The sequence below is a fragment of the Anabrus simplex genome, chromosome 14 (assembly GCF_040414725.1).
Source record: "Anabrus simplex isolate iqAnaSimp1 chromosome 14, ASM4041472v1, whole genome shotgun sequence".
NCBI classification, from domain to species: Eukaryota; Metazoa; Arthropoda; class Insecta; order Orthoptera; family Tettigoniidae; genus Anabrus; species Anabrus simplex.
Window position 1 is genome coordinate 43,732,805 of NC_090278.1, and position 16,230 is coordinate 43,749,034.

A 16,230-nucleotide genomic window follows, 5' to 3' on the forward strand; every position below is an offset into this window, starting at 1 on the left:
CTGTAACATCTTCTGGTTTTGAGATATAAGTATCCGCATAAAAAGAACTCAACCCCTTTATCAGCCCTTCCTCCACCCCCTCCTACGTGGATTTTCCAAAAACAAAAAAGAGAGACATGCCTCTTTATTTTTAAAAGAGATTATAAATACCACTTCACACCTGTAACATGTTAATTTTTGGAGATATATTGTGGATATGCTCAGGGATTATGTATACAAATTTTGGTTGGCAGCTATGCCCAAATGTACACACATAATCGCGCTGCTGTAGAACCCTGGAGCTGGCGTTGCCATGGTTACGGCAGTTCATTTCCTTAGCCGATTCCGAGAGCAGGGGTAGTGTGGTGCCAATATCTCCATAACGGTCTGTTTCAGGGCCGTAAAACATAGTTTTCGGGCCCATAGGGCTTACCGAGATTTGTTCTTTGGGTCAAGGGGCTTAAAATGAGCTTAGTGTTGTCCTTGCACGACAAATTCGATATTTCGCCTATATTAGCCAATTATTTTTATGCCTTCCCTGTCGCCCCCGCCTCGAATTGTCTTGAAAATAAAATACTGCCCATGTCCCTCAGGGATAATGTATATTTACATTAGTAAAAGGATTTTTAGAATCGGTTCAGTAGTTTCTGAGATTACCCTCCAGATATACACAAACTAACAAAATTCGCGCTCTCTCTTTATTATATTAGTGCAGATTAAAGGAGTCGGACGGATTTTTTATGATTAGATAAAAAACTTACGATGAACGAGGTGTGCTTGAATGACGAGCATTCTGATGTTTCCGTGTCCAGCTCCATGGCTAAATGGTTTGCGTGCTGACCTTTGGTCACAGGGGTCCTGGGTTCGATTCCCGGCAGGGTCAGGAATTTTAACCTTAACTGGTTAATTTCGCTGGCACGGGGGCTGGGTGCATGTGTCGTCTTCATCATCATTTCATCCTCATCACGACGCGCAGGTCGCCTACAGCGGTCAAATCAAAAGACCTGCACCTGGCGAGCCGAACATGTCCTCGGACACTCTCGGCACCAAAAGCCATACGCCATTTCATCAGACTCCACGAATATGCCACAACCTGCCAAAGTAATGAAATTTTCTTCGTGGACTGACGTTCATGATGCTCCTATTCCAACAGATGAGCTGGAAAGATATTTAAAGCAAAATTGTGGCATGCAAGAAGATAGATATAGCATCCTATTGGAGAACAAATGGGCAAAACTATCCAAAATTTCACCAGATCGCTAAGAAAGTAATATGTATGCAAGCATCATGTTCAGCTTCAGAGATAAATAGTAGTTTAGCGGGCTTCATTATCAACGCATGACAATGCTGATGCTCTTCTTTTCATTCACAGTAATTCCATTCCACCACATTAACAATGACAATAAACTACTCACACTAAGTAAAAGCTATGTTCAGGATTGCTTTTGTTGTTGGCAAATTGCACGTCATTTCTGTTTGTTTTATTTTGAGGTAAACGGGAATGAAGTCCTATGAATATGCTTCGTGTTATTTAAATTCATTTTCAGTTAACTTGATGTCAATTGCAAACGAATATTAGTTTATAATAAAGTTTCTGTTTGTTTTCAATTATTATTATTATTATTATTATTATTATTATTATTATTATTATTATTATTATTATTATTATTATTATTATTATTATTATTATTATTATTATTATTATTATTATTATTATTATTATTATTATAGTGCAGGAGAAATATCTACCGTTTAATTTCAAAATGCGATTAGCAATATGTTAGTAGCGTACGGAATTCGTCGAGTGGATGATCCGAATAGTAGTGTGACGTGAACATTTCCTTGTGCACAGCGCACATGTTATTGTGGAGAACTACTCAAGGTTATTCCATGGAGCCCGCCCAGTGCGGTGTACTGCGGTGGGCCGTATGTGCCCAGTGCTGTGGGCCAGTACGCTGGGCTGCCGGAGGCCGTGGGTTCGAAGTGCTGCGCGGTGGGTCTGGCTGCAGGAGTCTGGTATGGAATAGGGTCTTCATTCTGGTATTACGCGATGGGACGTGGAGGGGGAATAAGGAAGCCAAATCTGGAGACCTAAATAGACCATTAGCTGTTTTGTATAGCAGCTTTAGGTCGGCTACTTTCCTCCGAGCAGAAAGAGTCTTGAGGTTCAGTTTCCCAAGCACTTGGATAGTGCTTAACCTGCGTGTAATTGGAATGGCGGTAGTGTGGAATGTTGTGTGCGAGGCAAGGAAGATTAAGGACGTCACCAACACCCAGTCCCCAGGTCAGGGGTATTAATCATTACAACTGAAATCCCCCGACGCGGCCGGGACGCGTTGCCCCCTACACCGCGGGGCCGGACAAACCAGCCTTAGTCATTTTAAACGCATGTCAAAGCGTACGTCCTTCTTTCCCTGAAATAGAATGTCTTTTACTTTGCGATTGACAAAAGAACACAGATATTTCGTGCATTGACTATTGCCGTCTCCTATGTATATAGCGAATAAGATAAGTAGTTTATCACACTAATAGTTTTTTATATGTTATACTCTAACAGTGACCTATTCCCGTGTGTTTGAAAAAGTTGTTGAACACTTCCACCCTCTAATTCCTTTCTACAGCAAGTGTTGTGAATAAAGCAATGTTGAAAACATAATTTGCGTATCAGTGTGTATCTGGGTGACATAACAGGCCCATTAACACTTAAACAAGAAGAAGACTATTGCCGAGAGCGATCGGACTGCGCCCCTCACCTCATGCATTCTGCAAGACTCGTCACTCTAGTCATATGAGCCAGTAAGTTAGATACTATGACTAGCTGATGTACCTCTGCTTCGCTACGGGATTCTCTGAAAGACTGTCCTTGTGGTTTTCCTAACTGAAGTCAACTTGGGCCGTTACACAAACGTCAGTAGGGATGTAGCAGTTATAAGCAATGTTATCATATAAAATAATCGATCAAATGAAAAACCAAACATTTTCTCACTTTTAACGAACATCTTGAGACTCTGGCTAGAAACGGGGGTGTGATGCGAATATATGAACTCACCAAGAGAGTTCACTTAGCCTCTCACACCTCAATTCTCCAAATCCTACCTACGCGTGGTGCCCCTGTTAAGCTGAGCAACCCAGTGGAAGGTTGGGTTTACAACCCCAGCGGGAAACTGGGTCAGTGAGCCAACAGGAGTGGAGGACAGTGGAAGGCAACGGGAAACCACCACTGTAATTTTCCCAAGAAAACCCCATGGCTTTGCTCAATTCAAAATATTCCGGAGTTTCAAGTTCCCCAGTCGGATCTCCGGGGGGAACTACGTTGAGAGAAGCCTCAAGAAATGTGCGATGCTGCAAGGAACAGTACTGTTTAGGAACTTGGAATGTAAGATCCATGTATCAAGGAAAGCTGGATATAGTCAAACGAGAAATGAAGAGACTGGGCATCGATATACTGGGAATAAGCGAAGTGAGATGGATTGGTATTGGTGAATTTGCTACAGATGAGTACATGGTATACTATTCTGGACATGAAAACCAAAAGAAAAATGGAGTTGCCCTCATAGTTAGCAACAGGGTGCGTAAAACTATAATGGGGTGCAATTTTAAAACTGATAGAATAATGTCTGTATGTTTTCAAGGCCAACCTTTTAACATCACAGTCATACAAATTTACGCACCAACCACTGAAGCTGAAGAGGAAGATATTGACCAGTTTTATGAAGACTTACGAGAATTGCTACAGTTAACACCAAAGAAGGATGTCGTCTTCATTATTGGCGACTGGAATGCCAAAGTAGGAAATCAAACTGTAGATGGAGTAACGGGAAAATTTGGCCTTGGCACAACAAATGAAGCTGGACAGAGACTCCTAGAATTCTGTCAAGACAACTCACTGGTCATTACCAACACACTGTTTCAATTGCCCAAACGACGCCTATACACCTGGACCTCGCCAGATGGTAAATGTCGGAATCAGATCGACTACATAATCTGTAGTCAAAGGTGGAGGAGTGCTGTGCAGTCATCCAAAACAAGGCCTGGGGCTGATTGTGGATCAGATCACGAGCTCTTAATTTCCAAATTCCGGCTCAAATTAAAGAGGATTGACAGAGCTAAACCATCAAGCAGATATGACCTAAATAGCATACCTCTTGAATATACAGTAGAGGTTAGAAACAGATTTAATGGATTAGATTTAAGAGACAGAGTCCCAGAAGAGCTATGGTCAGAAGTACGTTGTGTTGTTAAGGAGACAGCGGAAAAGCATATTCCCAAGAAAAAGAACAAGAAGAAGGCCACATGGTTATCGGGTGAAGCACTACAAATAGCAGAAGAAAGAAGGAATGCAAAAATCAAAGGGGAAAGATCGAAAATGTCTAAATTAAATGCAGAGTTTCAGAAACTAGCTAGAAGAGATAAGAATGCCTTTTTGAATGAACAGTGCAAGGAAGTTGAGGAAAATAACAGACTGGGTAAGACAAGAGATCTTTACATAAGAATTGGAGACATCAGAGGGAAATTCCAGGCTAAGATTGGAATGATAAAAGATAAAAATGGAAAAGATCTTACTGAAGCAGAGGAGATTAAAGAAAGGTGGAGGGAATATGTAGGCAATTTGTATAGGAAAGATGGGAATACTCCTGATGATGAAGTTACTCTGTTGTCAGAGCCAGAACCAGATATCTTAGAAAGTGAGGTCAAGTGGGCCCTAGAGAGTATTGCAAACAATAAGGCAAGTGGTTATGATGGAATCCCTGCAGAACTGTTCAAAATCCTAGGAGAGGATGCTGTGAAAGTGCTACATTCAATATGTCAGCAAATATGGAAAACCCAGCAGTGGCCAAAAGATTGGAAAAACTCAGTGTTCATCCCAATTCCAAAGAAGGGCAGCGCTAAAGAATGTTCAAACTACCGAACAATCGCACTTATATCGCATGCTAGTAAGGTTATGCTCAAGATCCTGCAAAATAGGCTTCGACAGTATGTAGATCGAGAACTACCTGAAGAACAAGCCGGTTTCCGCAAAGGCAGAGGAACCAGAGATCAAATTGCTAATATTCGCTGGATTATGGAGAAAGCAAGAGAATTTCAGAAAGACCTATACTTATGCTTTATTGACTATGCTCAAGCCTTTGACTGTGTCGACCACAATAAATTGTGGCAAGTACTCAAGACTATGGGAGTACCAGATCATCTTATTTGCCTTATGAGAAATCTCTACTCTGATCAGGAAGCTACGGTGAGAACCCTATATGGAACAACTGAATGGGTCAAGATTGAGAAAGGTGTACGTCAAGGCTGCATATTGTCACCTTACTTATTCAACTTATATGCAGAGTATGTGATGAGGAATGCCAAATTAGATGAAACAGAAACTGGAGCTAAAATTGGTGGGATACATATAAATAACCTTAGATATGCTGATGACACCACCCTGTTGGCAGAAAGTGAAGAACAACTTAAGTATCTACTAATGAAGGTGAAAGAAGAAAGTGCAAAAGCTGGACTAAGGTTGAATGTCAAGAAAACAAAGATCATGGCAACTAAACCTATCACCTCCTGGCATATAAATGGTGAAACAATGGAGGTTGTTCCTAGTTTCATCTACTTGGGCTCCAAAATAACTGCTGATGGCGATTGCAGCCATGAAATTAAGAGACGCTTGCTCCTTGGGAGGAAGGCAATGGCCAACCTTGATAACGTTTTCAAGAGTAGAGACGTAACTTTAAGAACGAAGATTCGTATAGTGAAGGCTATGGTCTTCCCAGTAGCAATGTACGGAAGCGAAACCTGGACAGTAAGAAAGGCTGAGCGCCGAAGAATAGATGCATTTGAACTATGGTGTTGGAGAAAACTCCTTAGAGTTCCGTGGACTGCGAAGAGATCTAATAAGTCCATATTACAGGAAATCAACCCAGGCTGTTCACTGGAAGGTCAAATACTCAGGCAAAAACTAAAGTACTTCGGTCATATCATGAGAAAACATGATTCACTGGAAAAGACCTTAATGCTGGGGAAGACTGATGGTAACAGGAGAAGAGGGCGACAACGGATGAGGTGGATTGATGACATCAAGGAAGCCACGGCTCTCAATTTAGAAAGACTTCGGAAAATTGTATACGACAGGAAGAAATGGCGCACTTTGGTCTATGGGGTCACGGAGAGTCGAAAGCGACTAAACGACTAACAACAACAACTACGGTGCCGATCTAACAGCCCAAAGTTCCAGTGCTGGAATGACCAGGGCGCAGACAGCCGTGAACACTCTTCTGCCATTATTCCGTTAAATATGCACACTGTTCATTCCAATCAGTGCCTCAAAGTAGGGATTGAATAGTTCGCATGCTACCAGTTTGTTACGTAGCAGTAGTATCAGAAAATTTATGAACCAAGGAATGGCATGCTAAAGAAGAAAGTTACTAACTCCCCAGCTACTTTCCGCTAGTTTCAGACAGACTGTTATACTCTGTCGACTGGTCGAGTTGGCCGTGCGATTAGGGGTGCGCTGCTGTGAGCTTGCATCCGGGTGGTAGCGGGTTCGAATCCCACTGTCGACAGCCCTGAAGATGGTTTTCCGTGGTCTCCCATTTTCACAGCAGACAAATGGTGGGACTATACCGTAATTAAGGCCAGGGCCGCTTCCTTTCCACTCCTAGCCCTTTCCTATCCTGTCGTCGCCATAAAACCTATCTGTGTCGGTGCGACGTAAAGCAAATTAAGAAAAAAATACTCTGTATACAGCAGTAATCATATCTATCGGAGATGAGTGGCAACAGAGACACAAAGCACATCACAACAAACAATGGTCAATGTAACGTTATTGTTGATCAATGTTATGAACTTTCTGTATTTTAGGCCTTCACATTTAGTTTTCTTTCAACTCGGTGATATTAGGACGTTTTACAAAATTATTTATAGCGTAGACTGTAGTTCCTTATTCCCAACTTTACATACCGATCTTCTTCTTCTTTATTCGATGTCGGCTATCTAAGACCCTGTGCATTCATCTTAATCCTTCTTTTCTTGATTTTCGTCCTTTCACTATGCTGTTTCCTCCTCTCTTGTGTCCAGCTGTTATTATTACCTTCCCCTTTTCCTTCTTCTGGAAACTATTGACATTTTGTATCAATCTTCTGAAGGTTGTTCTCTCTCGTATTATATACCGATTTTCATTCAATTCTGTTTACCCATTTTCTCATCACTCGGCGCTTGTATGGACTTAGCAACAAAAATCAAAATTCATGAATATCTCTGTTATCATAACCGGTACGGTAAAAGTGTATAAGTCATAAATGATCGGTAATTTAATGCTATATAACTTTAGTTATGTAGTATTTGTCGATAGGACCACTAATAACACAAATATTTTAGACTTAATTTTTAGGCTTTTCTCTAAACTACCATTTCACTCAGTGTTAATAAAATTATTTATAGCCTAGATTGTAGCGACTTATTCCTTGACTTTTCATACCGATTTTAATTATGATAGGACCTCTCATAATAGAAATATTTGAGAATAAAATTTTAGGTCTTCCCGTAAACTACCATTTCTGTAAGCGTGAATAAGATTATTTATGGTCTAGATTGTAGCAACCTATTTCCGGACTTCACATTTCCCATTTTCACACCAGGCAAATGCTGGGGCTGTACCTTGATTAAGGCCACGGCCGCTTCCTTCCCACTCCTAGCCCTTTCCTGTCCCATCGTCGTAAGACCTGTGTGTGTCGGTGCGACGTAAAGCAACTAGCAAAAAAAAATTTTCATTAAGATAGGACCACTAATAACATAAATGTGAGAATTAAATTTTAGGCCTTCCCCTAAACTACCATTTCTCCCTGCGTGAATAAGATCATTTATGGCCTAGATTGTAGCGGCTTATTGCCGGATTTTACATACCGATTTTTATTAAATTCTCCTCAGCAGTTTTCTCGTGGTGCGTGTACATACATACAGATAGATAGACAGGCAGATAGATAGATAGACAGACAGAAATTACGGAAAATTAAAAAGTGCATTTCCTTGTTACTATGGACACGACCGATACAGAAATACCATCCTTTTTAATTTCTGAGCAATGTACAGACAAAACTCTTATTTTATATATAGGCTATATAGATTTAGAAATTATAGAATTTAGAAGTTATCACATCAAGTAGAGAAATACCGTGCCCAGGTTGTTGTTGATGAGGTTGGCGACAGTGAGTAGCACTATATCTACGGCGAGTCACATCGTGCGATTTGAACTTTAAGTTATTTTATTTGATGTCAGTACTGTATGAGTTTGATAATGTGGGGATTGACGTAAATGTCCAAGGGCATGTGATCTTTATCAAAGCAAGATTGACATGTTGTTCAACCATTAGAACAGGTAAGTCATGTATAATTTGATTATAAAGTACCAACGTATTGATTGAAGTATATTGGGAAGTCTGTGCGTGTTTCGTGTTTACAAAAGTTTCTTGCTGAAAACTGTACTGGTATATACAGTGGAAAGGGCAGGAACTATGATTTGTTCCGAAACGGTAGCAGTTTCATTTGTACGTTTTGAAATTGCTGTTTGTAGCTCTTGTTCTGGTTCACTTAGTTCATGAAGTAAACTGTGAACTGTTGTTTCAGTGTATGGGCTTTAGAAGCCATCAAGAAGATTAGTGTTAGTTTATGAAAGGGAAGGGCAGGAGCATCAGTCAGTTACTCTTGGACTGGTATGTCTAATAATATAAAATTTGGAAAAGAAAAGTAATTTAACTACTGTATTGGGTAACGAGTCAGTAACTTCTAGATTTCTGCCTGACTTTTGTATGCTTTGAATTTTCACGTAGATACGTCGGTAGCACTTGACGAGGGTACTTCAGTAGAGCCTTCGCGATTGAAGCTGATTTAGCGGAGAGGAGTGGCGACCCACAGAACGCCTCCCCTCTCCCCCCCCCCCCCCCCCCCGAGGTATTCTTATTTGTATAGAAGATGCACTATAAACCTGAGATTTGTGACCATTATCTGTTTGGCTGTAGGGTCAGCTGTCATGAAAACTGTTTTCTGTTGCCTCCGGTAGAGCTCAGATCAGCTGCTCCCTTCATTGTAAATAAGAAAACTGCATGAAGTTCCAAAGTGTCATGGTGTGCGCCCATAACCTTACTTTTTGTCACATTTCAGCACTACTGGGGCTTCGTCCCCAGACCCCTTTTGCTTGCCACCAGCCCAGTGGTTGGCAGAACTATAGTATTACAAGTGATTACTTTAATTTTGACCGTATTGAAATTCAGTTATAAATGTTAACTCGAAGTGGCGGTCATTTACCCTGTAGTGGCAGCAATATTTTACCGGTGCTGCAGACTGTTAGTATAAATCGTGTCAAAAATCGTTGTCATGTTATACATACTAAAACAGTACACCCTTTTATCGTCCAAAGTACAAGGAATAAGAAGATGATTATATTAAAACAGTTATTTATCATCCAAGGAATGTATGACCAAAAATATATTGAATTTATGTTATTTATTTTTGCAAAAGTTTTGCTCTATATAATATGTTTATATTTAGGTAAATTTAAGAAAATGACATATACAAAAGGTGCACCAGTTCATAGTAAATAGCTACATACCGATATACAGTCATTTGAGCACCGTTTCACAACATCCTTCCTGAGAAGGCCGCGAGCGTGTAAACAAACGAAAGGAAAGCGATGATATTGAAACCACCTATTCAGTACTAGTAAATTCTTTAGGACTACAACATTGTCATTGTATTAAGTTTGAGTATGGTACATGTTTCGCCAGTCATTGCAGGCATCGTCAGCCATGAATTCTAACTCTAAGTCAGAGCTCTGAGTGGATGCTTACTAGGATTATTCTAAAACAATATTTTTAATTATAATTTTACCTTCCGAAGCCCAGCACTCGCTACATTCAGCTGCGTGCGGAACGACTCTCGTTTGTTTACACGCTCGAGAAGGATGTTGTCAGGAGGCGCTTAGCGCTGCCAACCTCTGTACTTAGGAACTAATGAGTGGTACTTCGATAGCTGGTGGTGGTGTTTATTGTTACATTGGTTAGACCTTTGGTCTGGATTGGTTCTTGCCGTGCAGACGGTTGGGTTAGGATCTGGACAAGACCATTGGTCTGGACGGTTAAAAACCGCGAAGCGGCCCTAGGCCCCTAGTTTCGTAAGGAAATAAATTGGTCTGGACGGTTAGGATTCTTGCCGTGGACAAGACGTTTGGTCTGGACGGTTAGGATTCTTGCCGTGGATAAGACGATTGGTCTGGACGGTTAGGATTCTTGTCGTGGACAAGACGATTGGTCTGGTCGGTTAGGATTCTTGTCGTGGACAAGACGATTGGTCTGGTCGGTTAGGATTCTTGTCGTGGACAAGACGATTGGTCTGGACGGTTAGGATTCTTGCTGTGAACAAGATCATTGGTCTGGACGGTTAGAAGCCGCGAAACGGCCCTAGGCATCTAGTTTCATATGGAAACACGATTGGTCTGGACGTGTGGACAGTTAGGATAGAACCTGCACAAGACCATTTAATATAAGTATTAAATTAAATTACTGCTGTTGTGCATTTCACATTGTTTCCTTTACATGGTGTTTTATTCTTTGTGCTTTTATTCAGCCGGGGTTGGTAACACAATGTATTTATCAGCATTGATGGCAATGATGTCACGTTCTGTTCATGTTGACCAATGAGAATACAAGTAGTTACTTTAGCCATGGCTGATGGCAGGTGCTGCTCTTATTAGGTTATGAAAGTAAATATACTTCTGGGGGCGGGAAGGTTGGTTCCTAGACATCGCAATGAACACATCTCTCCTCTAAAAGGAATTCCAAGTATGATATGCATTATTTTTGCTGCGTAATAATGTAAAAAAACTCTGGGCTGCGGAAGAAAAAATTATACGTATTTTTTAAAGCAATTTGCACACAAGAACATTAGGTATTATTGGAGTGAACAAGTTGTTCTTGTTTAAAAGTTCAAATGTGCCATCCAACATGACAGTTAATATTATTTCCATTGAATGTGAACTTAAAATATTGTTTTAGAATAATCCTAGTAAGCATCCACTCAGAGCTCTAACTTGGAGTTAGAATTCATGGCTGACGATGCCTGCAATGACAGGCGAAACATATATAGTTGGGGACAAAATATGACGGCCTCAGTTCCTAGAAGCGAGCTGGAAGCCAGTAGTCAATTACACCCTGCACCCTGCTGAGTTAATGAGCTCTAAGCCATCCTTGTTTGTTTTGGAGAGGCTGCCAAACCACTTTCTTCCTCACTATCTGTAGTATTTACCCTTTTTTCATGTAGAGTGCAGTAGCCGATTGGGCAACTCTGGCTGCAGTAGAGGTAGTAAATCCTATAAGTCGCTAATAGACACCGAGCTACCACTGGAAAGTAGTGGTGTGAGGCGAGGTCATCATGATTTGTCCCCAACTATACCATACTTAAACTTAATATAATGACAATGTTATAGTCCTAAAGACTTTGCTAGTATTGAATAGTCTGGCTCCATGGCTAAATGGTTAGTGTGCTGGCCTTTCTTTGGTCACAGGGGTCCCGGGTTTGATTCCTGGCAGGGCCGGGAATTTTAATTATAATTGGTTAGTTTCACTGGCACGGGGGCTGGGTGTATGTGTCATCTTCATCATTTCATCATCATCATCATCATGATGCGCAGGTCGCCTACGGGAGTCAAATCAAAAGACCTGCATCTGGCAAGCCGAACTTGTCCTCGGACACTCCCGGCACTAAAAGCCATACGCCATTTCATTTTTTTCAGTATTGAATAGGTGGTTTCAATAAATTAATTGTTTAACATTTAATAATTTAAGAACTATAGGAACCGGGCTTCATGGTTTAGTACCACGAGCCACCACTAGGTGGCGCAAGTGAGTTGACTTTACAAGTTATAAATCTCATTTTACAACCGTATTGGAGTTCAGAGTAATAAATTATTATATTTAAAAAAACCACTTTTCCAATACACAAAATCCTTATAATCAGGATGAAACCATTTTAATTACAAATTGGACATGTTTCGCTCAATCTTAGTGAGCATCATCAGCAATAGGTAACATAAATCATTGGTGGGTCAGGGCCCTGATCCTGTCGTATATCACAAAAGAATGTCTAATATACATTGATAAAAATATATGAATTTAACACTTTAAAATAATCAATAAGATTATTTGTGTCTATTAAAACAAAAATTGATCATTAAAACTGCTTGAAGTGTAAAAATGGAATGGATGGCTTGAAATGTTAAAAGTAATATATAGTAATTAGATGTTCTTAAAAATCGTTGTCCAATATATCTACGCTCGATTGTATTAGACTGTTTATGATAAAATCAGTTTTTCATATCAGGGTGAGCTCTTATTATAAACTATGTTGCTGTTTTTTTTATAGAATAAACATGATGATAAACGTTAGAAATCGCATATGATGGTTGAAAAACAAAGTTCACTGGTGATAAAACATCGTCTAGATCAGCGTAAATTAGCCTTTATGGAATTCCTTGAGTTGTGTTTCAGTTATTTGTGCAGTAGTGTATTGACATTGTTCTCCTAACGGAGAGTTACTGATCTAGTATGTGAAATTTAAAACGGATGTATCCCGTGTGTGAACTGGTCCCTTGGTTGTTTACTGAGGTTTGGTGGTAACTGAAAAATGAAGTTCACTGGTGATAAGTCAGTTTTGCTGTTTTTTAAGAATAATCATGATGATAAATGTTAAAAATTGCATATGATGGTTGAAAAACGAAATTCACTGGTGATAAAACATCGTCTAGATCGGCGTAAATTAGCCTTTATGGGATTCCTTGCGTTGTTTCAGTTATCCTTTGTGCAGTAGTGTGTTGACATTGTTCTCCTAACGGAGATTTTTAACGTTTATCATCATGTTTATTCTTAAAAAACAGCAACATAGTTTATAATAAGAGCTCACGCTGATATGAAAAACTGATTTTATCATAAACAGTCTAATACAATCGAGCGTAGATATATTGGACAACGATTTTTAAGAACATCTAATTACTATATATTATTTTTAACATTTCAAGCCATCCATTCCATTTTTACATTTCAAGCAGTTATAATGATCAATTTTTGTTTTAATAGACAAAAATAATCTTATTGATTATTTTTAAAGTGTTAAATTCATATATTTTTATCAATGTATATTAGACATTCTTTTGTGATATATGACAGGATCAGGGCCCTGACCCACCAATGATTTATGTTACCTATTGCTGATGATGCTCACTAAGATTGAGCGAAACATGTCCAATTTGTAATTAAAATGGTTTCATCCTAATTATAAGGATTTTGTGTATTGGAAAGGTGGTTTTTTAAATATAATAATTTATTATAGTGAGTTGACTGTCGCACTAGTGGCACCGAGAGGAATGACAATGCTGCCAACTGTTGGTTGTTGGTTTGATATGGCTATACTTTTTTTCTTGCTGTGAGGACAGTATGCGCCGCGGCGATAGAAAAGAGCCTCTTGAAGGGAGTGTGGCCGCAAGGGGCCACTGTTCTCATGACAGAGATTGGCCTGGATGTGCAAAGATACGTTACCACTACTAAACTACCTTTTTTCTTGCCGTGGGGTCAGTATGCACCACGGCCTTTTAAATTTTCCTGGCCACTTCATAATTTTTTCTTCTGCAATGATTGGTAACAAAATCTCATCGTGGGTGTCGATGACGTCATCCTCTTCCATACGTGAACCAATCATCATTATAAGCAATGGCGTCTAAAACAGTATTTTTGGTTATAAAAGTAAATATACTTCGAGGGGCGGGTGGGTTGGTCCCTGGCAAGCGTATTGAACACACTATCATTTTAAGGTGAGAATAGCAGCATTTAAAGTAACATTTTATGTATTAATTTTTGAGGCCCGGTTACTATAGATCTAATACCAATATAAATGGTCGGTTATTGGACATTATAAATTTTTCAGCTAACTCATTCCTGGTTGCCAGCATTTCACCCCCATGTGCTAGGTTGGGCTCATCGGTTGGTACCTAGCACACCCACCAAGATGCATGGCTAGTGCATACAGAATCTCATAGTGCATTGGCACTGCAGGTGGCTCCAAGTGGCCTCCATGGTATGCTGTTTACCGCGGTCATGTTGCATGAGCTGTTCTCGCATCAGTAGCGTGCTGTCAACAGAGGTCAGGCGATGCACATTTGGTTTGGAAATTCTAAGTTCCCAAGGAGGGAATTAGATATTTTTCCACCAATAGCGCATGTCAAAAAACAGATCAGATGTAAGGCTTTTCAGGCGTTTGCTCTATTAACCAGCGTTTTTTGACATGCACTATTGGTGGAAAAATATCTAATTCCCTCCTTGGGAACTTAGAATTTCCATTCGGAATTGCTAGGTGGGCAATAATTCCATTGTGGAGTTTTATCTCCCGTATGCAGTTATCAGACTGTGCCTATTGTATAGGGCTTCTGATATGTTCACCAGCATACACCCCAGCGTCAGTGGGTAGGGTCTGACACATCCCACTCTGATGAGTCTAGTGTCAGACCTAAGACGAAAAGCTGGTTAATAGACCAAACGCCTGAAAAGCCTTACCTCTGATCTGCACATTTGGTTTGCGAAGCGTTAGTTTAGAAGTAAAGCCGCACAGAGTATAACTAGGCTTGTGCCCATCTCTGACATGTTCTTCCTGGAACCTGTTTCTGCCTTTGAAGTTCCTAAGCATCTACAAATCTCACTCCCAATTTCCTATATACCCATCATGTTCTCAAAGAGCATTATTAAGAATTAAAGAGAATGAGGATATAACACATCACTCACCGCTAATGGCTGGAACAGGAAGGAGGTTATGGCCTTGAGAGGGAACACTCCACTGATCTGAATCACTTTCTTGCCAGTCTTTCCCGAACTACAATGAGACATGCTAAACACCCACGAATTAAGTACACTAACAAGTACATGGACGTAAATAAAACTACAGCTGTTTTTATGCACTGAACTACTGAACCTGTATTTTACTAATTTATGCTATGCTAAACTGTAAACTACACTATACTGGAGAGATAAAGACTAATATGAAAAACATAAATTACTGAAGAAAAATGCAAAAGATCGTGAACTGTACCAAATACCAGACACGCTGAGTGAGATAGGTTAACCACGTGGTGAATGTAAATATTAGTCGGCAACTAGGTTTTGAGATCGCACTCTGCCAATATAAGTCGATACGAAGGGCAGCATGGGATTGGGTGGATGTCTGTGTTTCAGCACATAACTACCAGATAGAGCCAAAACGTCAATTTAGAAGTAAAGGATTACACTAATTGCACGCAAAGACTCGGCGGAGCGTGAGACTCTTTTATTTCTGTTCTCTGCTTAGTTCACGGGATTGCTAATAGCAGCAACAGTTATGAAATTATATAAAACTATAGCGGGGAACTTCTGGGGGCATAAGCCCCCACCTGGAGTGATTACTAGGGAGTAAACCCCAGCAAAGGGGCCCGCATGTCAGATAGGCCGTGCAGGCAGTGTGCACAACAGCAATAGAAGAGTTTGGCCTGGATTTGCAGCGATAGGTTACAGCCTTTCTGCGCACTTTGGTAATGCATGTTATGAATGACGTCACGTCATTGCTACTAGCTGGTTGACAATGGTGCGTGAAATTTATGATTAAGTTTTGAAAGTAAATATATGTTTGGGGGTCGGTTTAAAAGGATTTTAAGCTAAGATGATGTGTTATATGTTGGAGTGTCCCAGAGATCATTTATGAACAAGGGAACTGTATACAGAAGGCAGCAATCATTTATGGCACTTCTCCACCTTCCGTTCTCTTTTCACCATTTCTCTTCCAACATTTTGTTCCAGTCCATGTTTCTTCTTCATGCATGCCTCTTTATTGAATTGATCCACCTTGTTCTAGGTCTCCCTCTCGTGCTCTTTCCCTCAAACTTTATCTCCATAATCTGTTTTGGTATTCTTTTTTTGAAAAGGTATGGTGTTTCGGAAAGTAATAAGATCAGCATGGTTTATATTAGAATAACAATATTTATTACATATGTAAAACATGGATGGATACAGTGAAACAATAAACATGGAGATTATAATCGTGATGTGCCAGAATGGAAGAAAAACGTAGCGTATAGGTGGCGCTACTTGATGGTGGCTCAGCCAGAGTCACGTGAATATATATACACCCCATCTCAACACCCCATCTCGAAGGCTGAACCAGCCTTTAACATTTCAGTCTTCTGACACCCAGACATTCTGA

At 40.1% G+C, this 16,230-nt stretch overlaps 1 protein-coding gene across 2 annotated transcripts in view; it reads left to right on the forward strand.

Annotated features, from left to right (window-relative positions):
• Nucleotides 1–8,183: 8,183 nt before the first annotated feature.
• Nucleotides 8,184–16,230, forward strand: part of LOC136885738 (protein Mpv17) — a 143,653-nt gene continuing 135,606 nt past the window's right edge. The window contains exon 1 of one of the 2 annotated variants that reach the window (XM_067158475.2): nt 8,184–8,341. The gene's annotated coding sequence lies outside the window, so the exon portion shown is untranslated. The remainder of the gene's footprint in view (nt 8,342–16,230) is intronic. The other variant, XM_067158474.2, reaches the window with a different exon arrangement.